The 16,937-nt window shown below is 42.4% G+C and overlaps 27 non-coding genes across 27 annotated transcripts; 13 read left to right on the forward strand and 14 right to left on the reverse strand.

The window, feature by feature from the left end:
- Window positions 1–1,038: 1,038 nt before the first annotated feature.
- On the reverse strand, window positions 1,039–1,111 carry trnam-cau (transfer RNA methionine (anticodon CAU)). Its single transcript has one exon. It is a non-coding gene; the product is annotated as a tRNA-Met (tRNA).
- A 295-nt stretch (window positions 1,112–1,406) lies between these two features.
- trnay-gua (transfer RNA tyrosine (anticodon GUA)) lies at window positions 1,407–1,493 on the forward strand. Its single transcript is given in 2 exon segments — window positions 1,407–1,443; window positions 1,458–1,493. It is a non-coding gene; the product is annotated as a tRNA-Tyr (tRNA).
- Window positions 1,494–2,056: 563 nt separating this feature from the next.
- Window positions 2,057–2,129, reverse strand: trnam-cau (transfer RNA methionine (anticodon CAU)). The gene has a single exon. It is a non-coding gene; the product is annotated as a tRNA-Met (tRNA).
- A 295-nt stretch (window positions 2,130–2,424) lies between these two features.
- Window positions 2,425–2,511, forward strand: trnay-gua (transfer RNA tyrosine (anticodon GUA)). The gene is given in 2 exon segments: window positions 2,425–2,461; window positions 2,476–2,511. It is a non-coding gene; the product is annotated as a tRNA-Tyr (tRNA).
- A 523-nt stretch (window positions 2,512–3,034) lies between these two features.
- trnay-gua (transfer RNA tyrosine (anticodon GUA)) lies at window positions 3,035–3,121 on the forward strand. Its single transcript is given in 2 exon segments — window positions 3,035–3,071; window positions 3,086–3,121. It is a non-coding gene; the product is annotated as a tRNA-Tyr (tRNA).
- Window positions 3,122–3,503: 382 nt separating this feature from the next.
- Window positions 3,504–3,576, reverse strand: trnam-cau (transfer RNA methionine (anticodon CAU)). The gene has a single exon. It is a non-coding gene; the product is annotated as a tRNA-Met (tRNA).
- Window positions 3,577–3,871: 295 nt separating this feature from the next.
- Window positions 3,872–3,958, forward strand: trnay-gua (transfer RNA tyrosine (anticodon GUA)). The gene is given in 2 exon segments: window positions 3,872–3,908; window positions 3,923–3,958. It is a non-coding gene; the product is annotated as a tRNA-Tyr (tRNA).
- A 563-nt stretch (window positions 3,959–4,521) lies between these two features.
- On the reverse strand, window positions 4,522–4,594 carry trnam-cau (transfer RNA methionine (anticodon CAU)). The gene has a single exon. It is a non-coding gene; the product is annotated as a tRNA-Met (tRNA).
- A 295-nt stretch (window positions 4,595–4,889) lies between these two features.
- Window positions 4,890–4,976, forward strand: trnay-gua (transfer RNA tyrosine (anticodon GUA)). Its single transcript is given in 2 exon segments — window positions 4,890–4,926; window positions 4,941–4,976. It is a non-coding gene; the product is annotated as a tRNA-Tyr (tRNA).
- Window positions 4,977–5,553: 577 nt separating this feature from the next.
- trnam-cau (transfer RNA methionine (anticodon CAU)) lies at window positions 5,554–5,626 on the reverse strand. Its single transcript has one exon. It is a non-coding gene; the product is annotated as a tRNA-Met (tRNA).
- Window positions 5,627–5,921: 295 nt separating this feature from the next.
- On the forward strand, window positions 5,922–6,008 carry trnay-gua (transfer RNA tyrosine (anticodon GUA)). Its single transcript is given in 2 exon segments — window positions 5,922–5,958; window positions 5,973–6,008. It is a non-coding gene; the product is annotated as a tRNA-Tyr (tRNA).
- Window positions 6,009–6,572: 564 nt separating this feature from the next.
- Window positions 6,573–6,645, reverse strand: trnam-cau (transfer RNA methionine (anticodon CAU)). Its single transcript has one exon. It is a non-coding gene; the product is annotated as a tRNA-Met (tRNA).
- A 295-nt stretch (window positions 6,646–6,940) lies between these two features.
- Window positions 6,941–7,027, forward strand: trnay-gua (transfer RNA tyrosine (anticodon GUA)). Its single transcript is given in 2 exon segments — window positions 6,941–6,977; window positions 6,992–7,027. It is a non-coding gene; the product is annotated as a tRNA-Tyr (tRNA).
- A 751-nt stretch (window positions 7,028–7,778) lies between these two features.
- trnam-cau (transfer RNA methionine (anticodon CAU)) lies at window positions 7,779–7,851 on the reverse strand. Its single transcript has one exon. It is a non-coding gene; the product is annotated as a tRNA-Met (tRNA).
- A 942-nt stretch (window positions 7,852–8,793) lies between these two features.
- On the reverse strand, window positions 8,794–8,866 carry trnam-cau (transfer RNA methionine (anticodon CAU)). The gene has a single exon. It is a non-coding gene; the product is annotated as a tRNA-Met (tRNA).
- Window positions 8,867–9,161: 295 nt separating this feature from the next.
- trnay-gua (transfer RNA tyrosine (anticodon GUA)) lies at window positions 9,162–9,248 on the forward strand. The gene is given in 2 exon segments: window positions 9,162–9,198; window positions 9,213–9,248. It is a non-coding gene; the product is annotated as a tRNA-Tyr (tRNA).
- A 741-nt stretch (window positions 9,249–9,989) lies between these two features.
- On the reverse strand, window positions 9,990–10,062 carry trnam-cau (transfer RNA methionine (anticodon CAU)). Its single transcript has one exon. It is a non-coding gene; the product is annotated as a tRNA-Met (tRNA).
- A 295-nt stretch (window positions 10,063–10,357) lies between these two features.
- trnay-gua (transfer RNA tyrosine (anticodon GUA)) lies at window positions 10,358–10,444 on the forward strand. The gene is given in 2 exon segments: window positions 10,358–10,394; window positions 10,409–10,444. It is a non-coding gene; the product is annotated as a tRNA-Tyr (tRNA).
- A 918-nt stretch (window positions 10,445–11,362) lies between these two features.
- trnam-cau (transfer RNA methionine (anticodon CAU)) lies at window positions 11,363–11,435 on the reverse strand. Its single transcript has one exon. It is a non-coding gene; the product is annotated as a tRNA-Met (tRNA).
- A 1,497-nt stretch (window positions 11,436–12,932) lies between these two features.
- Window positions 12,933–13,005, reverse strand: trnam-cau (transfer RNA methionine (anticodon CAU)). Its single transcript has one exon. It is a non-coding gene; the product is annotated as a tRNA-Met (tRNA).
- Window positions 13,006–13,300: 295 nt separating this feature from the next.
- Window positions 13,301–13,387, forward strand: trnay-gua (transfer RNA tyrosine (anticodon GUA)). Its single transcript is given in 2 exon segments — window positions 13,301–13,337; window positions 13,352–13,387. It is a non-coding gene; the product is annotated as a tRNA-Tyr (tRNA).
- A 557-nt stretch (window positions 13,388–13,944) lies between these two features.
- On the reverse strand, window positions 13,945–14,017 carry trnam-cau (transfer RNA methionine (anticodon CAU)). The gene has a single exon. It is a non-coding gene; the product is annotated as a tRNA-Met (tRNA).
- Window positions 14,018–14,312: 295 nt separating this feature from the next.
- Window positions 14,313–14,399, forward strand: trnay-gua (transfer RNA tyrosine (anticodon GUA)). Its single transcript is given in 2 exon segments — window positions 14,313–14,349; window positions 14,364–14,399. It is a non-coding gene; the product is annotated as a tRNA-Tyr (tRNA).
- Window positions 14,400–14,956: 557 nt separating this feature from the next.
- On the reverse strand, window positions 14,957–15,029 carry trnam-cau (transfer RNA methionine (anticodon CAU)). The gene has a single exon. It is a non-coding gene; the product is annotated as a tRNA-Met (tRNA).
- A 295-nt stretch (window positions 15,030–15,324) lies between these two features.
- trnay-gua (transfer RNA tyrosine (anticodon GUA)) lies at window positions 15,325–15,411 on the forward strand. The gene is given in 2 exon segments: window positions 15,325–15,361; window positions 15,376–15,411. It is a non-coding gene; the product is annotated as a tRNA-Tyr (tRNA).
- Window positions 15,412–15,974: 563 nt separating this feature from the next.
- On the reverse strand, window positions 15,975–16,047 carry trnam-cau (transfer RNA methionine (anticodon CAU)). The gene has a single exon. It is a non-coding gene; the product is annotated as a tRNA-Met (tRNA).
- Window positions 16,048–16,342: 295 nt separating this feature from the next.
- trnay-gua (transfer RNA tyrosine (anticodon GUA)) lies at window positions 16,343–16,429 on the forward strand. Its single transcript is given in 2 exon segments — window positions 16,343–16,379; window positions 16,394–16,429. It is a non-coding gene; the product is annotated as a tRNA-Tyr (tRNA).
- The last annotated feature ends 508 nt before the right edge of the window (window positions 16,430–16,937 follow it).

The following is a 16,937-nucleotide window of genomic DNA, read 5'->3' on the forward strand; positions in this document are numbered from 1 at the left end:
CACCTTTCCACCCTTCTTTCGATAGCTCAGCTGGTAGAGCGGAGGACTGTAGTGGAACACATTGGCATCCTTAGGTCGCTAGTACAATTCCGGCTCGAAGGAAAATACTTTTTTTTTTTTTTCTCCTACCTGGTTTTACTGGTAATGAGGATAAAAAGAAGGAATGAAACCTAAGGCAACAACTGTCTGAAACAACAACAACAACAACAACATCATCATCATCATCATCAAATAAAAATAAGTTAATCATTTTCACCTAGCTCTGGGCAGCCACGTGTCATACGTTGTCAAGTGTGGGGAATTAGCTCAAATGGTTTTACTGGTAATGAGGATAAAAAGAAGGAATGAAACCTAAGGCAACAACTGTCTGAAACAACAACAACAACAACAACAACAACATCATCATCATCATCATCATCAAATAAAAATAAGTTAATCATTTTCACCTAGCTCTGGGCAGCCACGTGTCATACGTTGTCAAGTGTGGGGAATTAGCTCAAATGGTTTTACTGGTAATGAGGATAAAAAGAAGGAATGAAACCTAAGGCAACAACTGTCTGAAACAACAACAACAACAACAACATCATCATCATCATCATCAAATAAAAATAAGTTAATCATTTTCACCTAGCTCTGGGCAGCCACGTGTCATACGTTGTCAAGTGTGGGGAATTAGCTCAAATGGTTTTACTGGTAATGAGGATAAAAAGAAGGAATGAAACCTAAGGCAACAACTGTCTGAAACAACAACAACAACAACAACAACAACATCATCATCATCATCAAATAAAAATAAGTTAATCATTTTCACCTAGCTCTGGGCAGCCACGTGTCATACGTTGTCAAATGTGGGGAATTAGCTCAAATGGTAGAGCGCTCGTTTAGCATGCGAGAAGTAGCGGGATCGATACCTGCATTCTCCAATGGATGCTCTTTCTTTAATAAATGGTTCGAAAATGTTCAATCTGGTCTTACTTGGGAACAAAGATTTCATTCCAACAGCTGTAAAATAGTCTATTAAAAAACACACACAGAAGCTGCCCCCTCTGAGGATCGAACTCAGGACCTTCAGATTATGAGACTGACGCGCTACCTACTGCGCTAAGGAGGCAGAGACACCTCGAGGTCGCCATTTATCAACCCTGTCCTACAAATTTCCAAAGCTGAGGGAAAACACGCATACAACAACAGTCGCGAGCCAGGCAGGAGTCAAACCTACAATCTTCTGATGTGTAGTCAGACTATCCATTGTGCCACTGGCCCCTGTGTTCTGGAAGCACTGTTAACGCACACTCGGCAACAAGAAGAAAAACAGTGGTGGCAGCTATTGACTGCTGCAGTCAGCTGAGCTTGCCAGCCTTTTGCTGAATTGTGTATTGTCCTCAAAGAGCAACCCTCCCACCCTTCCTTCGATAGCTCAGCTGGTAGAGCGGAGGACTGTAGTGGAACACATTGGCATCCTTAGGTCGCTGGTTCAATTCCGGCTCGAAGGACAATACTTTTTTTTTTTTCTCCTACCTGGTTTTACTGGTAATGAGGATAAAAAGAAGGAATGAAACCTAAGGCAACAACTGTCTGAAACAACAACAACAACAACAACATCATCATCATCATCATCAAATAAAAATAAGTTAATCATTTTCACCTAGCTCTGGGCAGCCACGTGTCATACGTTGTCAAGTGTGGGGAATTAGCTCAAATGGTTTTACTGGTAATGAGGATAAAAAGAAGGAATGAAACCTAAGGCAACAACTGTCTGAAACAACAACAACAACAACAACAACAACATCATCATCATCATCAAATAAAAATAAGTTAATCATTTTCACCTAGCTCTGGGCAGCCACGTGTCATACGTTGTCAAATGTGGGGAATTAGCTCAAATGGTAGAGCGCTCGTTTAGCATGCGAAAAGTAGCGGGATCGATACCTGCATTCTCCAATGGTTGCTCTTTCTTTAATAAATGGTTCGAAAATGTTCAATCTGGTCTTACTTGGGAACAAAGATTTCATTCCAACAGCTGTAAAATAGTCTATTAAAAAACACACACAGAAGCTGCCCCCTCTGAGGATCGAACTCAGGACCTTCAGATTATGAGACTGACGCGCTACCTACTGCGCTAAGGAGGCAGAGACACCTCGAGGTCGCCATTTATCAACCCTGTCCTACAAATTTCCAAAGCTGAGGGTAAACAAGCATACAAAAACAGTCGCGAGCCAGGCAGGAGTCAAACCTACAATCTTCTGATGTGTAGTCAGACTATCCATTGTGCCACTGGCCCCTGTGTTCTGGAAGCACTGTTAACGCACACTCGGCAACAAGAAGAAAAACAGTGGTGGCAGCTATTGACTGCTGCAGTCAGCTGAGCTTGCCAGCCTTTTGCTGAATTGTGTATTGTCCTCAAAGAGCAACCCTCCCACCCTTCCTTCGATAGCTCAGCTGGTAGAGCGGAGGACTGTAGTGGAACACATTGGCATCCTTAGGTCGCTGGTTCAATTCCGGCTCGAAGGACAATACTTTTTTTTTTTTTCTCCTACCTGGTTTTACTGGTAATGAGGATAAAAAGAAGGAATGAAACCTAAGGCAACAACTGTCTGAAACAACAACAACAACAACAACATCATCATCATCATCATCATCAAATAAAAATAAGTTAATCATTTTCACCTAGCTCTGGGCAGCCACGTGTCATACGTTGTCAAGTGTGGGGAATTAGCTCAAATGGTTTTACTGGTAATGAGGATAAAAAGAAGGAATGAAACCTAAGGCAACAACTGTCTGAAACAACAACAACAACAACAACAACAACAACATCATCATCATCATCATCAGGGTAAACAAACCTAAAATCTTCTGATGTGTAGTCAGACTATCCACTGTGCCACTGGCCCCTGTGTTCTGGAAGCACTGTTAACGCACACTCGGCAACAAGAAGAAAAACAGTGGTGGCAGCTATTGACTGCTACAGTCAGCTGAGCTTGCCAGCCTTTTGCTGAATTGTGTATTGTCCTCAAAGAGCCACCTTCCCACCCTTCCTTCGATAGCTCAGCTGGTAGAGCGGAGGACTGTAGTGGAACACATTGGCATCCTTAGGTCGCTAGTTCAATTCCGGCTCGAAGGACAATACTTTTTTTTTTTTTCTCCTACCTGGTTTTACTGGTAATGAGGATAAAAAGAAGGAATGAAACCTAAGGCAACAACTGTCTGAAACAACAACAACAACAACAACATCATCATCATCATCATCATCAAATAAAAATAAGTTAATCATTTTCACCTAGCTCTGGGCAGCCACGTGTCATACGTTGTCAAATGTGGGGAATTAGCTCAAATGGTAGAGCGCTCGTTTAGCATGCGAGAAGTAGCGGGATCGATACCTGCATTCTCCAATGGATGCTCTTTCTTTAATAAATTGTTCGAAAATGTTCAATCTGGTCTTACTTGGGAACAAAGATTTCATTCCAACAGCTGTAAAATAGTCTATTAAAAAAACACACAGAAGCTGCCCCCTCTGAGGATCGAACTCAGGACCTTCAGATTATGAGACTGACGCGCTACCTGCTGCGCTAAGGAGGCAGAGACACCTCGTGGTCGCCATTTATCAACCCTGTCCTACAAATTTCCAAAGCTGAGGGAAAACACGCATACAACAACAGTCGCGAGCCAGGCAGGAGTCAAACCTACAATCTTCTGATGTGTAGTCAGACTATCCATTGTGCCACTGGCCCCTGTGTTCTGGAAGCACTGTTAACGCACACTCGGCAACAAGAAGAAAAACAGTGGTGGCAGCTATTGACTGCTGCAGTCAGCTGAGCTTGCCAGCCTTTTGCTGAATTGTGTATTGTCCTTAAAGAGCAACCCTCCCACCCTTCCTTCGATAGCTCAGCTGGTAGAGCGGAGGACTGTAGTGGAACACATTGGCATCCTTAGGTCGCTGGTTCAATTCCGGCTCGAAGGACAATACTTTTTTTTTTTTCTCCTACCTGGTTTTACTGGTAATGAGGATAAAAAGAAGGAATGAAACCTAAGGCAACAACTGTCTGAAACAACAACAACAACAACAACATCATCATCATCATCATCAAATAAAAATAAGTTAATCATTTTCACCTAGCTCTGGGCAGCCACGTGTCATACGTTGTCAAGTGTGGGGAATTAGCTCAAATGGTTTTACTGGTAATGAGGATAAAAAGAAGGAATGAAACCTAAGGCAACAACTGTCTGAAACAACAACAACAACAACAACAACAACATCATCATCATCATCAAATAAAAATAAGTTAATCATTTTCACCTAGCTCTGGGCAGCCACGTGTCATACGTTGTCAAATGTGGGGAATTAGCTCAAATGGTAGAGCGCTCGTTTAGCATGCGAAAAGTAGCGGGATCGATACCTGCATTCTCCAATGGTTGCTCTTTCTTTAATAAATGGTTCGAAAATGTTCAATCTGGTCTTACTTGGGAACAAAGATTTCATTCCAACAGCTGTAAAATAGTCTATTAAAAAACACACACAGAAGCTGCCCCCTCTGAGGATCGAACTCAGGACCTTCAGATTATGAGACTGACGCGCTACCTACTGCGCTAAGGAGGCAGAGACACCTCGAGGTCGCCATTTATCAACCCTGTCCTACAAATTTCCAAAGCTGAGGGTAAACAAGCATACAAAAACAGTCGCGAGCCAGGCAGGAGTCAAACCTACAATCTTCTGATGTGTAGTCAGACTATCCATTGTGCCACTGGCCCCTGTGTTCTGGAAGCACTGTTAACGCACACTCGGCAACAAGAAGAAAAACAGTGGTGGCAGCTATTGACTGCTGCAGTCAGCTGAGCTTGCCAGCCTTTTGCTGAATTGTGTATTGTCCTCAAAGAGCAACCCTCCCACCCTTCCTTCGATAGCTCAGCTGGTAGAGCGGAGGACTGTAGTGGAACACATTGGCATCCTTAGGTCGCTGGTTCAATTCCGGCTCGAAGGACAATACTTTTTTTTTTTTTTCTCCTACCTGGTTTTACTGGTAATGAGGATAAAAAGAAGGAATGAAACCTAAGGCAACAACTGTCTGAAACAACAACAACAACAACAACATCATCATCATCATCATCATCAAATAAAAATAAGTTAATCATTTTCACCTAGCTCTGGGCAGCCACGTGTCATACGTTGTCAAGTGTGGGGAATTAGCTCAAATGGTTTTACTGGTAATGAGGATAAAAAGAAGGAATGAAACCTAAGGCAACAACTGTCTGAAACAACAACAACAACAACAACAACAACAACATCATCATCATCATCATCATCAAATAAAAATAAGTTAATCATTTTCACCTAGCTCTGGGCAGCCACGTGTCATACGTTGTCAAATGTGGGGAATTAGCTCAAATGGTAGAGCGCTCGTTTAGCATGCGAGAAGTAGCGGAATCGATACCTGCATTCTCCAATGGATGCTCTTTCTTTAATAAATGGTTCGAAAATTTTCAATCTGGTCTTACTTGGGAACAAAGATTTCATTCCAACAGCTGTAAAATAGTCTATTAAAAAAAACACACAGAAGCTGCCCCCTCTGAGGATCGAACTCAGGACCTTTAGATTATGAGACTGACGCGCTACCTACTGCGCTAAGGAGGCAGAGACACCTCGAGGTCACCATTTATCAACCCTGTCCTACAAATTTCCAAAGCTGAGGGAAAACACGCATACAACAACAGTCGCGAGCCAGGCAGGAGTCAAACCTAAAATCTTCTGATGTGTAGTCAGACTATCCACTGTGCCACTGGCCCCTGTGTTCTGGAAGCACTGTTAACGCACACTCGGCAACAAGAAGAAAAACAGTGGTGGCAGCTATTGACTGCTACAGTCAGCTGAGCTTGCCAGCCTTTTGCTGAATTGTGTATTGTCCTCAAAGAGCCACCTTCCCACCCTTCCTTCGATAGCTCAGCTGGTAGAGCGGAGGACTGTAGTGGAACACATTGGCATCCTTAGGTCGCTAGTTCAATTCCGGCTCGAAGGACAATACTTTTTTTTTTTTTCTCCTACCTGGTTTTACTGGTAATGAGGATAAAAAGAAGGAATGAAACCTAAGGCAACAACTGTCTGAAACAACAACAACAACAACAACATCATCATCATCATCATCAAATAAAAATAAGTTAATCATTTTCACCTAGCTCTGGGCAGCCACGTGTCATACGTTGTCAAGTGTGGGGAATTAGCTCAAATGGTTTTACTGGTAATGAGGATAAAAAGAAGGAATGAAACCTAAGGCAACAACTGTCTGAAACAACAACAACAACAACAACATCATCATCATCATCATCATCAAATAAAAATAAGTTAATCATTTTCACCTAGCTCTGGGCAGCCACGTGTCATACGTTGTCAAATGTGGGGAATTAGCTCAAATGGTAGAGCGCTCGTTTAGCATGCGAGAAGTAGCGGAATCGATACCTGCATTCTCCAATGGATGCTCTTTCTTTAATAAATGGTTCGAAAATGTTCAATCTGGTCTTACTTGGGAACAAAGATTTCATTCCAACAGCTTTAAAATAGTCTATTAAAAAACACACACAGAAGCTGCCCCCTCTGAGGATCGAACTCAGGACCTTCAGATTATGAGACTGACGCACTACCTACTGCGCTAAGGAGGCAGAGACACCTCGAGGTCGCCATTTATCAACCCTGTCCTACAAATTTCCAAAGCTGAGGGAAAACACGCATACAACAACAGTCGCGAGCCAGGCAGGAGTCAAACCTACAATCTTCTGATGTGTAGTCAGACTATCCACTGTGCCACTGGCCCCTGTGTTCTGGAAGCACTGTTAACGCACACTCGGCAACAAGAAGAAAAACAGTGGTGGCAGCTATTGACTGCTACAGTCAGCTGAGCTTGCCAGCCTTTTGCTGAATTGTGTATTGTCCTCAAAGAGCCACCCTTCCACCCTTCTTTCGATAGCTCAGCTGGTAGAGCGGAGGACTGTAGTGGAACACATTGGCATCCTTAGGTCGCTGGTTCAATTCCGGCTCGAAGGACAATACTTTTTTTTTTTTTCTCCTACCTGGTTTTACTGGTAATGAGGATAAAAAGAAGGAATGAAACCTAAGGCAACAACTGTCTGAAACAACAACAACAACAACAACATCATCATCATCATCATCAAATAAAAATAAGTTAATCATTTTCACCTAGCTCTGGGCAGCCACGTGTCATACGTTGTCAAGTGTGGGGAATTAGCTCAAATGGTTTTACTGGTAATGAGGATAAAAAGAAGGAATGAAACCTAAGGCAACAACTGTCTGAAACAACAACAACAACAACATTATCATCATCATCATCATCATCATCAAATAAAAATAAGTTAATCATTTTCACCTAGCTCTGGGCAGCCACGTGTCATACGTTGTCAAGTGTGGGGAATTAGCTCAAATGGTTTTACTGGTAATGAGGATAAAAAGAAGGAATGAAACCTAAGGCAACAACTGTCTGAAACAACAACAACAACAACAACAACATCATCATCATCATCATCAAATAAAAATAAGTTAATCATTTTCACCTAGCTCTGGGCAGCCACGTGTCATACGTTGTCAAATGTGGGGAATTAGCTCAAATGGTAGAGCGCTCGTTTAGCATGCGAGAAGTAGCGGGATCGATACCTGCATTCTCCAATGGTTGCTCTTTCTTTAATAAATGGTTCGAAAATGTTCAATCTGGTCTTACTTGGGAACAAAGATTTCATTCCAACAGCTGTAAAATAGTCTATTAAAAAAAACACACAGAAGCTGCCCCCTCTGAGGATCGAACTCAGGACCTTCAGATTATGAGACTGACGCGCTACCTACTGCGCTAAGGAGGCAGAGACACCTCGTGGTCGCCATTTATCAACCCTGTCCTACAAATTTCCAAAGCTGAGGGAAAACACGCATACAACAACAGTCGCAAGCCAGGCAGGAGTCAAACCTACAATCTTCTGATGTGTAGTCAGACTATCCATTGTGCCACTGGCCCCTGTGTTCTGGAAGCACTGTTAACGCACACTCGGCAACAAGAAGAAAAACAGTGGTGGCAGCTATTGACTGCTGCAGTCAGCTGAGCTTGCCAGCCTTTTGCTGAATTGTGTATTGTCCTCAAAGAGCCACCCTCCCATCCTTCCTTTGATAGCTCAGCTGGTAGAACAGAGGACTGTAGTGGAACACATTGGCATCCTTAGGTCGCTGGTTCAATTCCGGCTCGCAGGACAATACTTTTTTTTTTTTCTCCTACCTGGTTTTACTGGTAATGAGGATAAAAAGAAGGAATGAAACCTAAGGCAACAACTGTCTGAAACAACAACAACAACAACAACATCATCATCATCATCATCAAATAAAAATAAGTTAATCATTTTCACCTAGCTCTGGGCAGCCACGTGTCATACGTTGTCAAGTGTGGGGAATTAGCTCAAATGGTTTTACTGGTAATGAGGATAAAAAGAAGGAATGAAACCTAAGGCAACAACTGTCTGAAACAACAACAACAACAACATCATCATCATCATCATCATCAAATAAAAATAAGTTAATCATTTTCACCTAGCTCTGGGCAGCCACGTGTCATACGTTGTCAAATGTGGGGAATTAGCTCAAATGGTAGAGCGCTCGTTTAGCATGCGAGAAGTAGCGGGATCGATACCTGCATTCTCCAATGGATGCTCTTTCTTTAATAAATGGTTCGAAAATGTTCAATCTGGTCTTACTTGGGAACAAAGATTTCATTCCAAAAGCTGTAAAATAGTCTATTAAAAAAAACACACAGAAGCTGCCCCCTCTGAGGATCGAACTCAGGACCTTCAGATTATGAGACTGACGCGCTACCTACTGCGCTAAGGAGGCAGAGACACCTCGAGGTCGCCATTTATCAACCCTGTCCTACAAATTTCCAAAGCTGAGGGAAAACACGCATACAACAACAGTCGCGAGCCAGGCAGGAGTCAAACCTACAATCTTCTGATGTGTAGTCAGACTACCCACTGTGCCACTGGCCCCTGTGTTCTGGAAGCACTGTTAACGCACACTCGGCAACAAGAAGAAAAACAGTGGTGGCAGCTATTGACTGCTGCAGTCAGCTGAGCTTGCCAGCCTTTTGCTGAATTGTGTATTGTCTTCAAAGAGCCACCCTCCCATCCTTCCTTCGATAGCTCAGCTGGTAGAGCGGAGGACTGTAGTGGAACACATTGGCATCCTTAGGTCGCTGGTTCAATTCCGGCTCGAAGGACAATACTTTTTTTTTTTTTTTCTCCTACCTGGTTTTACTGGTAATGAGGATAAAAAGAAGGAATGAAACCTAAGGCAACAACTGTCTGAAACAACAACAACAACAACATCATCATCATCATCATCAAATAAAAATAAGTTAATCATTTTCACCTAGCTCTGGGCAGCCACGTGTCATACGTTGTCAAGTGTGGGGAATTAGCTCAAATGGTTTTACTGGTAATGAGGATAAAAAGAAGAAATGAAACTTAAGGCAACAACTGTCTGAAACAACAACAACAACAACAACATCATCATCATCATCACCATCAAATAAAAATTAGTTAATCAATTTCACCTAGCTCTGGGCAGCCACGTGTTATACGTTGTCAAGTGTGGGGAATTAGCTCAAATGGTTTTACTGGTAATGAGGATAAAAAGAAGGAATGAAACCTAAGGCAACAACTGTCTGAAACAACAACAACAACAACATCATCATCATAATCATCAAATAAAAATAAGTTAATCATTTTCACCTAGCTCTGGGCAGCCACGTGTCATACGTTGTCAAATGTGGGGAATTAGCTCAAATGGTAGAGCGCTCGTTTAGCATGCGAGAAGTAGCGGAATCGATACCTGCATTCTCCAATGGATGCTCTTTCTTTAATAAATGGTTCGAAAATGTTCAATCTGGTCTTACTTGGGAACAAAGATTTCATTCCAACAGCTGTAAAATAGTCTATTAAAAAAAACACACAGAAGCTGCCCCCTCTGAGGATCGAACTCAGGACCTTCAGATTATGAGACTGACGCGCTACCTACTGCGCTAAGGAGGCAGAGACACCTCGAGGTCGCCATTTATCAACCCTGTCCTACAAATTTCCAAAGCTGAGGGAAAACACGCATACAACAACAGTCGCGAGCCAGGCAGGAGTCAAACCTACAATCTTCTGATGTGTAGTCAGACTATCCACTGTGCCACTGGCCCCTGTGTTCTGGAAGCACTGTTAACGCACACTCGGCAACAAGAAGAAAAACAGTGGTGGCAGCTATTGACTGCTACAGTCAGCTGAGCTTGCCAGCCTTTTGCTGAATTGTGTATTGTCCTCAAAGAGCCACCTTTCCACCCTTCTTTCGATAGCTCAGCTGGTAGAGCGGAGGACTGTAGTGGAACACATTGGCATCCTTAGGTCGCTAGTTCAATTCCGGCTCGAAGGAAAATACTTTTTTTTTTTTTTCTCCTACCTGGTTTTACTGGTAATGAGGATAAAAAGAAGGAATGAAACCTAAGGCAACAACTGTCTGAAACAACAACAACAACAACAACATCATCATCATCATCATCAAATAAAAATAAGTTAATCATTTTCACCTAGCTCTGGGCAGCCACGTGTCATACGTTGTCAAGTGTGGGGAATTAGCTCAAATGGTTTTACTGGTAATGAGGATAAAAAGAAGGAATGAAACCTAAGGCAACAACTGTCTGAAACAACAACAACAACAACAACAACATCATCATCATCATCAAATAAAAATAAGTTAATCATTTTCACCTAGCTCTGGGCAGCCACGTGTCATACGTTGTCAAGTGTGGGGAATTAGCTCAAATGGTTTTACTGGTAATGAGGATAAAAAGAAGGAATGAAACCTAAGGCAACAACTGTCTGAAACAACAACAACATCATCATCATCATCATTAAATAAAAATAAGTTAATCATTTTCACCTAGCTCTGGGCAGCCACGTGTCATCCGTTGTCAAATGTGGGGAATTAGCTCAAATGGTTTTACTGGTAATGAGGATAAAAAGAAGGAATGAAACCTAAGGCAACAACTGTCTGAAACAACAACAACAACAACAACAACATCATCATCATCATCATCAAATAAAAATAAGTTAATCATTTTCACCTAGCTCTGGGCAGCCACGTGTCATCCGTTGTCAAATGTGGGGAATTAGCTCAAATGGTAGCGCGCTCGTTTAGCATGCGAGAAGTAGCGGGATCGATACCCGCATTCTCCAATGGATGCTCTTTCTTTAATAAATGGTTCGAAAATGTTCAATCTGGTCTTACTTGGGAACAAAGATTTCATTCCAACAGCTGTAAAATAGTCTATTAAAAAACACACACAGAAGCTGCCCCCTCTGAGGATCGAACTCAGGACCTTCAGATTATGAGACTGACGAACTACCTACTGCGCTAAGGAGGCAGAGACACCTCGAGGTCGCCATTTATCAACCCTGTCCTACAAATTTCCAAAGCTGAGGGAAAACACGCATACAACAACAGTCGCGAGCCAGGCAGGAGTCAAACCTACAATCTTCTGATGTGTAGTCAGACTATCCACTGTGCCACTGGCCCCTGTGTTCTGGAAGCACTGTTAACGCACACTCGGCAACAAGAAGAAAAACAGTGGTGGCAGCTATTGACTGCTGCAGTCAGCTGAGCTTGCCAGCCTTTTGCTGAATTGTGTATTGTCCTCAAAGAGCTACCCTCCCGTCCTTCCTTCGATAGCTCAGCTGATAGCTCATTGGCATCCTTAGGTCGCTGGTTCAATTCCGGCTCGAAGGACAATTCTTTTTTTTTTTTTTCTCCTACCTGGTTTTACTGTTAATGAGGATAAAAAGAAGGAATGAAACCTAAGGCAACAACTGTCTGAAACAACAACAACAACAACAACAACAACAACAACAACAACAACAACAACAACAACAACAACATCATCATCATCATCATCAAATAAAAATAAGTTAATCATTTTCACCTAGCTCTGGGCAGCCACGTGTCATACGTTGTCAAGTGTGGGGAATTAGCTCAAATGGTTTTACTGGTAATGAGGATAAAAAGAAGGAATGAATCCTAAGGCAACAACTGTCTGAAACAACAACAACAACAACAACATCATCATCATCATCATCAAATAAAAATAAGTTAATCATTTTCACCTAGCTCTGGGCAGCCACGTGTCATACGTTGTCAAGTGTGGGGAATTAGCTCAAATGGTTTTAATGGTAATGAGGATAAAAGGAAGGAATGAAACCTAAGGCAACAACTGTCTGAAACAACAACAACAACAACAACATCATCATCATCATCAAATAAAAATAAGTTAATCATTTTCACCTAGCTCTGGGCAGCCACGTGTCATACGTTGTCAAGTGTGGGGAATTAGCTCAAATGGTTTTACTGGTAATGAGGATAAAAAGAAGGAATGAATCCTAAGGCAACAACTGTCTGAAACAACAACAACAACAACAACATCATCATCATCATCATCAAATAAAAATAAGTTAATCATTTTCACCTAGCTCTGGGCAGCCACGTGTCATACGTTGTCAAGTGTGGGGAATTAGCTCAAATGGTTTTACTGGTAATGAGGATAAAAAGAAGGAATGAAACCTAAGGCAACAACTGTCTGAAACAACAACAACAACATCATCATCATCATCATCAAATAAAAATAAGTTAATCATTTTCACCTAGCTCTGGGCAGCCACGTGTCATACGTTGTCAAATGTGGGGAATTAGCTCAAATGGTAGAGCGCTCGTTTAGCATGCGAGAAGTAGCGGGATCGATACCTGCATTCTCCAATGGATGCTCTTTCTTTAATAAATGGTTCGAAAATGTTCAATCTGGTCTTACTTGGGAACAAAGATTTCATTCCAACAGCTGTAAAATAGTCTATTAAAAAACACACACAGAAGCTGCCCCCTCTGAGGATCGAACTCAGGACCTTCAGATTATGAGACTGACGCGCTACCTACTGCGCTAAGGAGGCAGAGACACCTCGAGGTCGCCATTTATCAACCCTGTCCTACAAATTTCCAAAGCTGAGGGAAAACACGCATACAACAACAGTCGCGAGCCAGGCAGGAGTCAAACCTACAATCTTCTGATGTGTAGTCAGACTATCCATTGTGCCACTGGCCCCTGTGTTCTGGAAGCACTGTTAACGCACACTCGGCAACAAGAAGAAAAACAGTGGTGGCAGCTATTGACTGCTGCAGTCAGCTGAGCTTGCCAGCCTTTTGCTGAATTGTGTATTGTCCTCAAAGAGCTACCCTCCCGTCCTTCCTTCGATAGCTCAGCTGGTAGAGCGGAGGACTGTAGTGGAACACATTGGCATCCTTAGGTCGCTGGTTCAATTCCGGCTCGAAGGACAATACTTTTTTTTTTTTTTTCTCCTACCTGGTTTTACTGTTAATGAGGATAAAAAGAAGGAATGAATCCTAAGGCAACAACTGTCTGAAACAACAACAACAACAACAACATCATCATCATCATCATCAAATAAAAATAAGTTAATCATTTTCACCTAGCTCTGGGCAGCCACGTGTCATACGTTGTCAAGTGTGGGGAATTAGCTCAAATGGTTTTACTGGTAATGAGGATAAAAAGAAGGAATGAAACCTAAGGCAACAACTGTCTGAAACAACAACAACAACATCATCATCATCATCATCAAATAAAAATAAGTTAATCATTTTCACCTAGCTCTGGGCAGCCACGTGTCATACGTTGTCAAATGTGGGGAATTAGCTCAAATGGTAGAGCGCTCGTTTAGCATGCGAGAAGTAGCGGGATCGATACCTGCATTCTCCAATGGATGCTCTTTCTTTAATAAATGGTTCGAAAATGTTCAATCTGGTCTTACTTGGGAACAAAGATTTCATTCCAACAGCTGTAAAATAGTCTATTAAAAAACACACACAGAAGCTGCCCCCTCTGAGGATCGAACTCAGGACCTTCAGATTATGAGACTGACGCGCTACCTACTGCGCTAAGGAGGCAGAGACACCTCGAGGTCGCCATTTATCAACCCTGTCCTACAAATTTCCAAAGCTGAGGGAAAACACGCATACAACAACAGTCGCGAGCCAGGCAGGAGTCAAACCTACAATCTTCTGATGTGTAGTCAGACTATCCATTGTGCCACTGGCCCCTGTGTTCTGGAAGCACTGTTAACGCACACTCGGCAACAAGAAGAAAAACAGTGGTGGCAGCTATTGACTGCTGCAGTCAGCTGAGCTTGCCAGCCTTTTGCTGAATTGTGTATTGTCCTCAAAGAGCTACCCTCCCGTCCTTCCTTCGATAGCTCAGCTGGTAGAGCGGAGGACTGTAGTGGAACACATTGGCATCCTTAGGTCGCTGGTTCAATTCCGGCTCGAAGGACAATACTTTTTTTTTTTTTTTCTCCTACCTGGTTTTACTGTTAATGAGGATAAAAAGAAGGAATGAATCCTAAGGCAACAACTGTCTGAAACAACAACAACAACAACAACATCATCATCATCATCATCAAATAAAAATAAGTTAATCATTTTCACCTAGCTCTGGGCAGCCACGTGTCATACGTTGTCAAGTGTGGGGAATTAGCTCAAATGGTTTTACTGGTAATGAGGATAAAAAGAAGGAATGAAACCTAAGGCAACAACTGTCTGAAACAACAACAACAACATCATCATCATCATCATCAAATAAAAATAAGTTAATCATTTTCACCTAGCTCTGGGCAGCCACGTGTCATACGTTGTCAAATGTGGGGAATTAGCTCAAATGGTAGAGCGCTCGTTTAGCATGCGAGAAGTAGCGGGATCGATACCTGCATTCTCCAATGGATGCTCTTTCTTTAATAAATGGTTCGAAAATGTTCAATCTGGTCTTACTTGGGAACAAAGATTTCATTCCAACAGCTGTAAAATAGTCTATTAAAAAACACACACAGAAGCTGCCCCCTCTGAGGATCGAACTCAGGACCTTCAGATTATGAGACTGACGCGCTACCTACTGCGCTAAGGAGGCAGAGACACCTCGAGGTCGCCATTTATCAACCCTGTCCTACAAATTTCCAAAGCTGAGGGAAAACACGCATACAACAACAGTCGCGAGCCAGGCAGGAGTCAAACCTACAATCTTCTGATGTGTAGTCAGACTATCCATTGTGCCACTGGCCCCTGTGTTCTGGAAGCACTGTTAACGCACACTCGGCAACAAGAAGAAAAACAGTGGTGGCAGCTATTGACTGCTGCAGTCAGCTGAGCTTGCCAGCCTTTTGCTGAATTGTGTATTGTCCTCAAAGAGCTACCCTCCCGTCCTTCCTTCGATAGCTCAGCTGGTAGAGCGGAGGACTGTAGTGGAACACATTGGCATCCTTAGGTCGCTGGTTCAATTCCGGCTCGAAGGACAATACTTTTTTTTTTTTTTTCTCCTACCTGGTTTTACTGTTAATGAGGATAAAAAGAAGGAATGAAACCTAAGGCAACAACTGTCTGAAACAACAACAACAACAACAACATCATCATCATCATCATCAAATAAAAATAAGTTAATCATTTTCACCTAGCTCTGGGCAGCCACGTGTCATACGTTGTCAAGTGTGGGGAATTAGCTCAAATGGTTTTACTGGTAATGAGGATAAAAAGAAGGAATGAAACCTAAGGCAACAACTGTCTGAAACAACAACAACAACAACAACAACATCATCATCATCATCAAATAAAAATAAGTTAATCATTTTCACCTAGCTCTGGGCAGCCACGTGTCATACGTTGTCAAGTGTGGGGAATTAGCTCAAATGGTAGAGCGCTCGTTTAGCATGCGAGAAGTAGCGGGATCGATACCTGCATTCTCCAATGGATGCTCTTTCTTTAATAAATGGTTCGAAAATGTTCAATCTGGTCTTACTTGGGAACAAAGATTTCATTCCAACAGCTGTAAAATAGTCTATCAAAAAACACACACAGAAGCTGCCCCCTCTGAGGATCGAACTCAGGACCTTCAGATTATGAGACTGACGCGCTACCTACTACGCTAAGGAGGCAGAGACACCTCGAGGTCGCCATTTATCAACCCTGTCCTACAAATTTCCAAAGCTGAGGGAAAACACGCATACAACAACAGTCGCGAGCCAGGCAGGAGTCAAACCTACAATCTTCTGATGTGTAGTCAGACTATCCATTGTGCCACTGGCCCCTGTGTTCTGGAAGCACTGTTAACGCACACTCGGCAACAAGAAGAAAAACAGTGGTGGCAGCTATTGACTGCTGCAGTCAGCTGAGCTTGCCAGCCTTTTGCTGAATTGTGTATTGTCCTCAAAGAGCTACCCTCCCGTCCTTCCTTCGATAGCTCAGCTGGTAGAGCGGAGGACTGTAGTGGAACACATTGGCATCCTTAGGTCGCTGGTTCAATTCCGGCTCGAAGGACAATACTTTTTTTTTTTGTTTCTCCTACCTGGTTTTACTGTTAATGAGGATAAAAAGAAGGAATGAAACCTAAGGCAACAACTGTCTGAAACAACAACAACAACAACAACATCATCATCATCATCATCAAATAAAAATAAGTTAATCATTTTCACCTAGCTCTGGGCAGCCACGTGTCATACGTTGTCAAGTGTGGGGAATTAGCTCAAATGGTTTTACTGGTAATGAGGATAAAAAGAAGGAATGAATCCTAAGGCAACAACTGTCTGAAACAACAACAACAACAACAACATCATCATCATCATCATCAAATAAAAATAAGTTAATCATTTTCACCTAGCTCTGGGCAGCCACGTGTCATACGTTGTCAAGTGTGGGGAATTAGCTCAAATGGTTTTACTGGTAATGAGGATAAAAGGAAGGAATGAAACCTAAGGCAACAACTGTCTGAAACAACAACAACAACAACAACAACATCATCATCATCATCAAATAAAAATAAGTTAAT

Source organism: Acipenser ruthenus, chromosome 40 (assembly GCF_902713425.1).
Source record: "Acipenser ruthenus chromosome 40, fAciRut3.2 maternal haplotype, whole genome shotgun sequence".
Lineage (NCBI taxonomy): Eukaryota > Metazoa > Chordata > Actinopteri > Acipenseriformes > Acipenseridae > Acipenser > Acipenser ruthenus.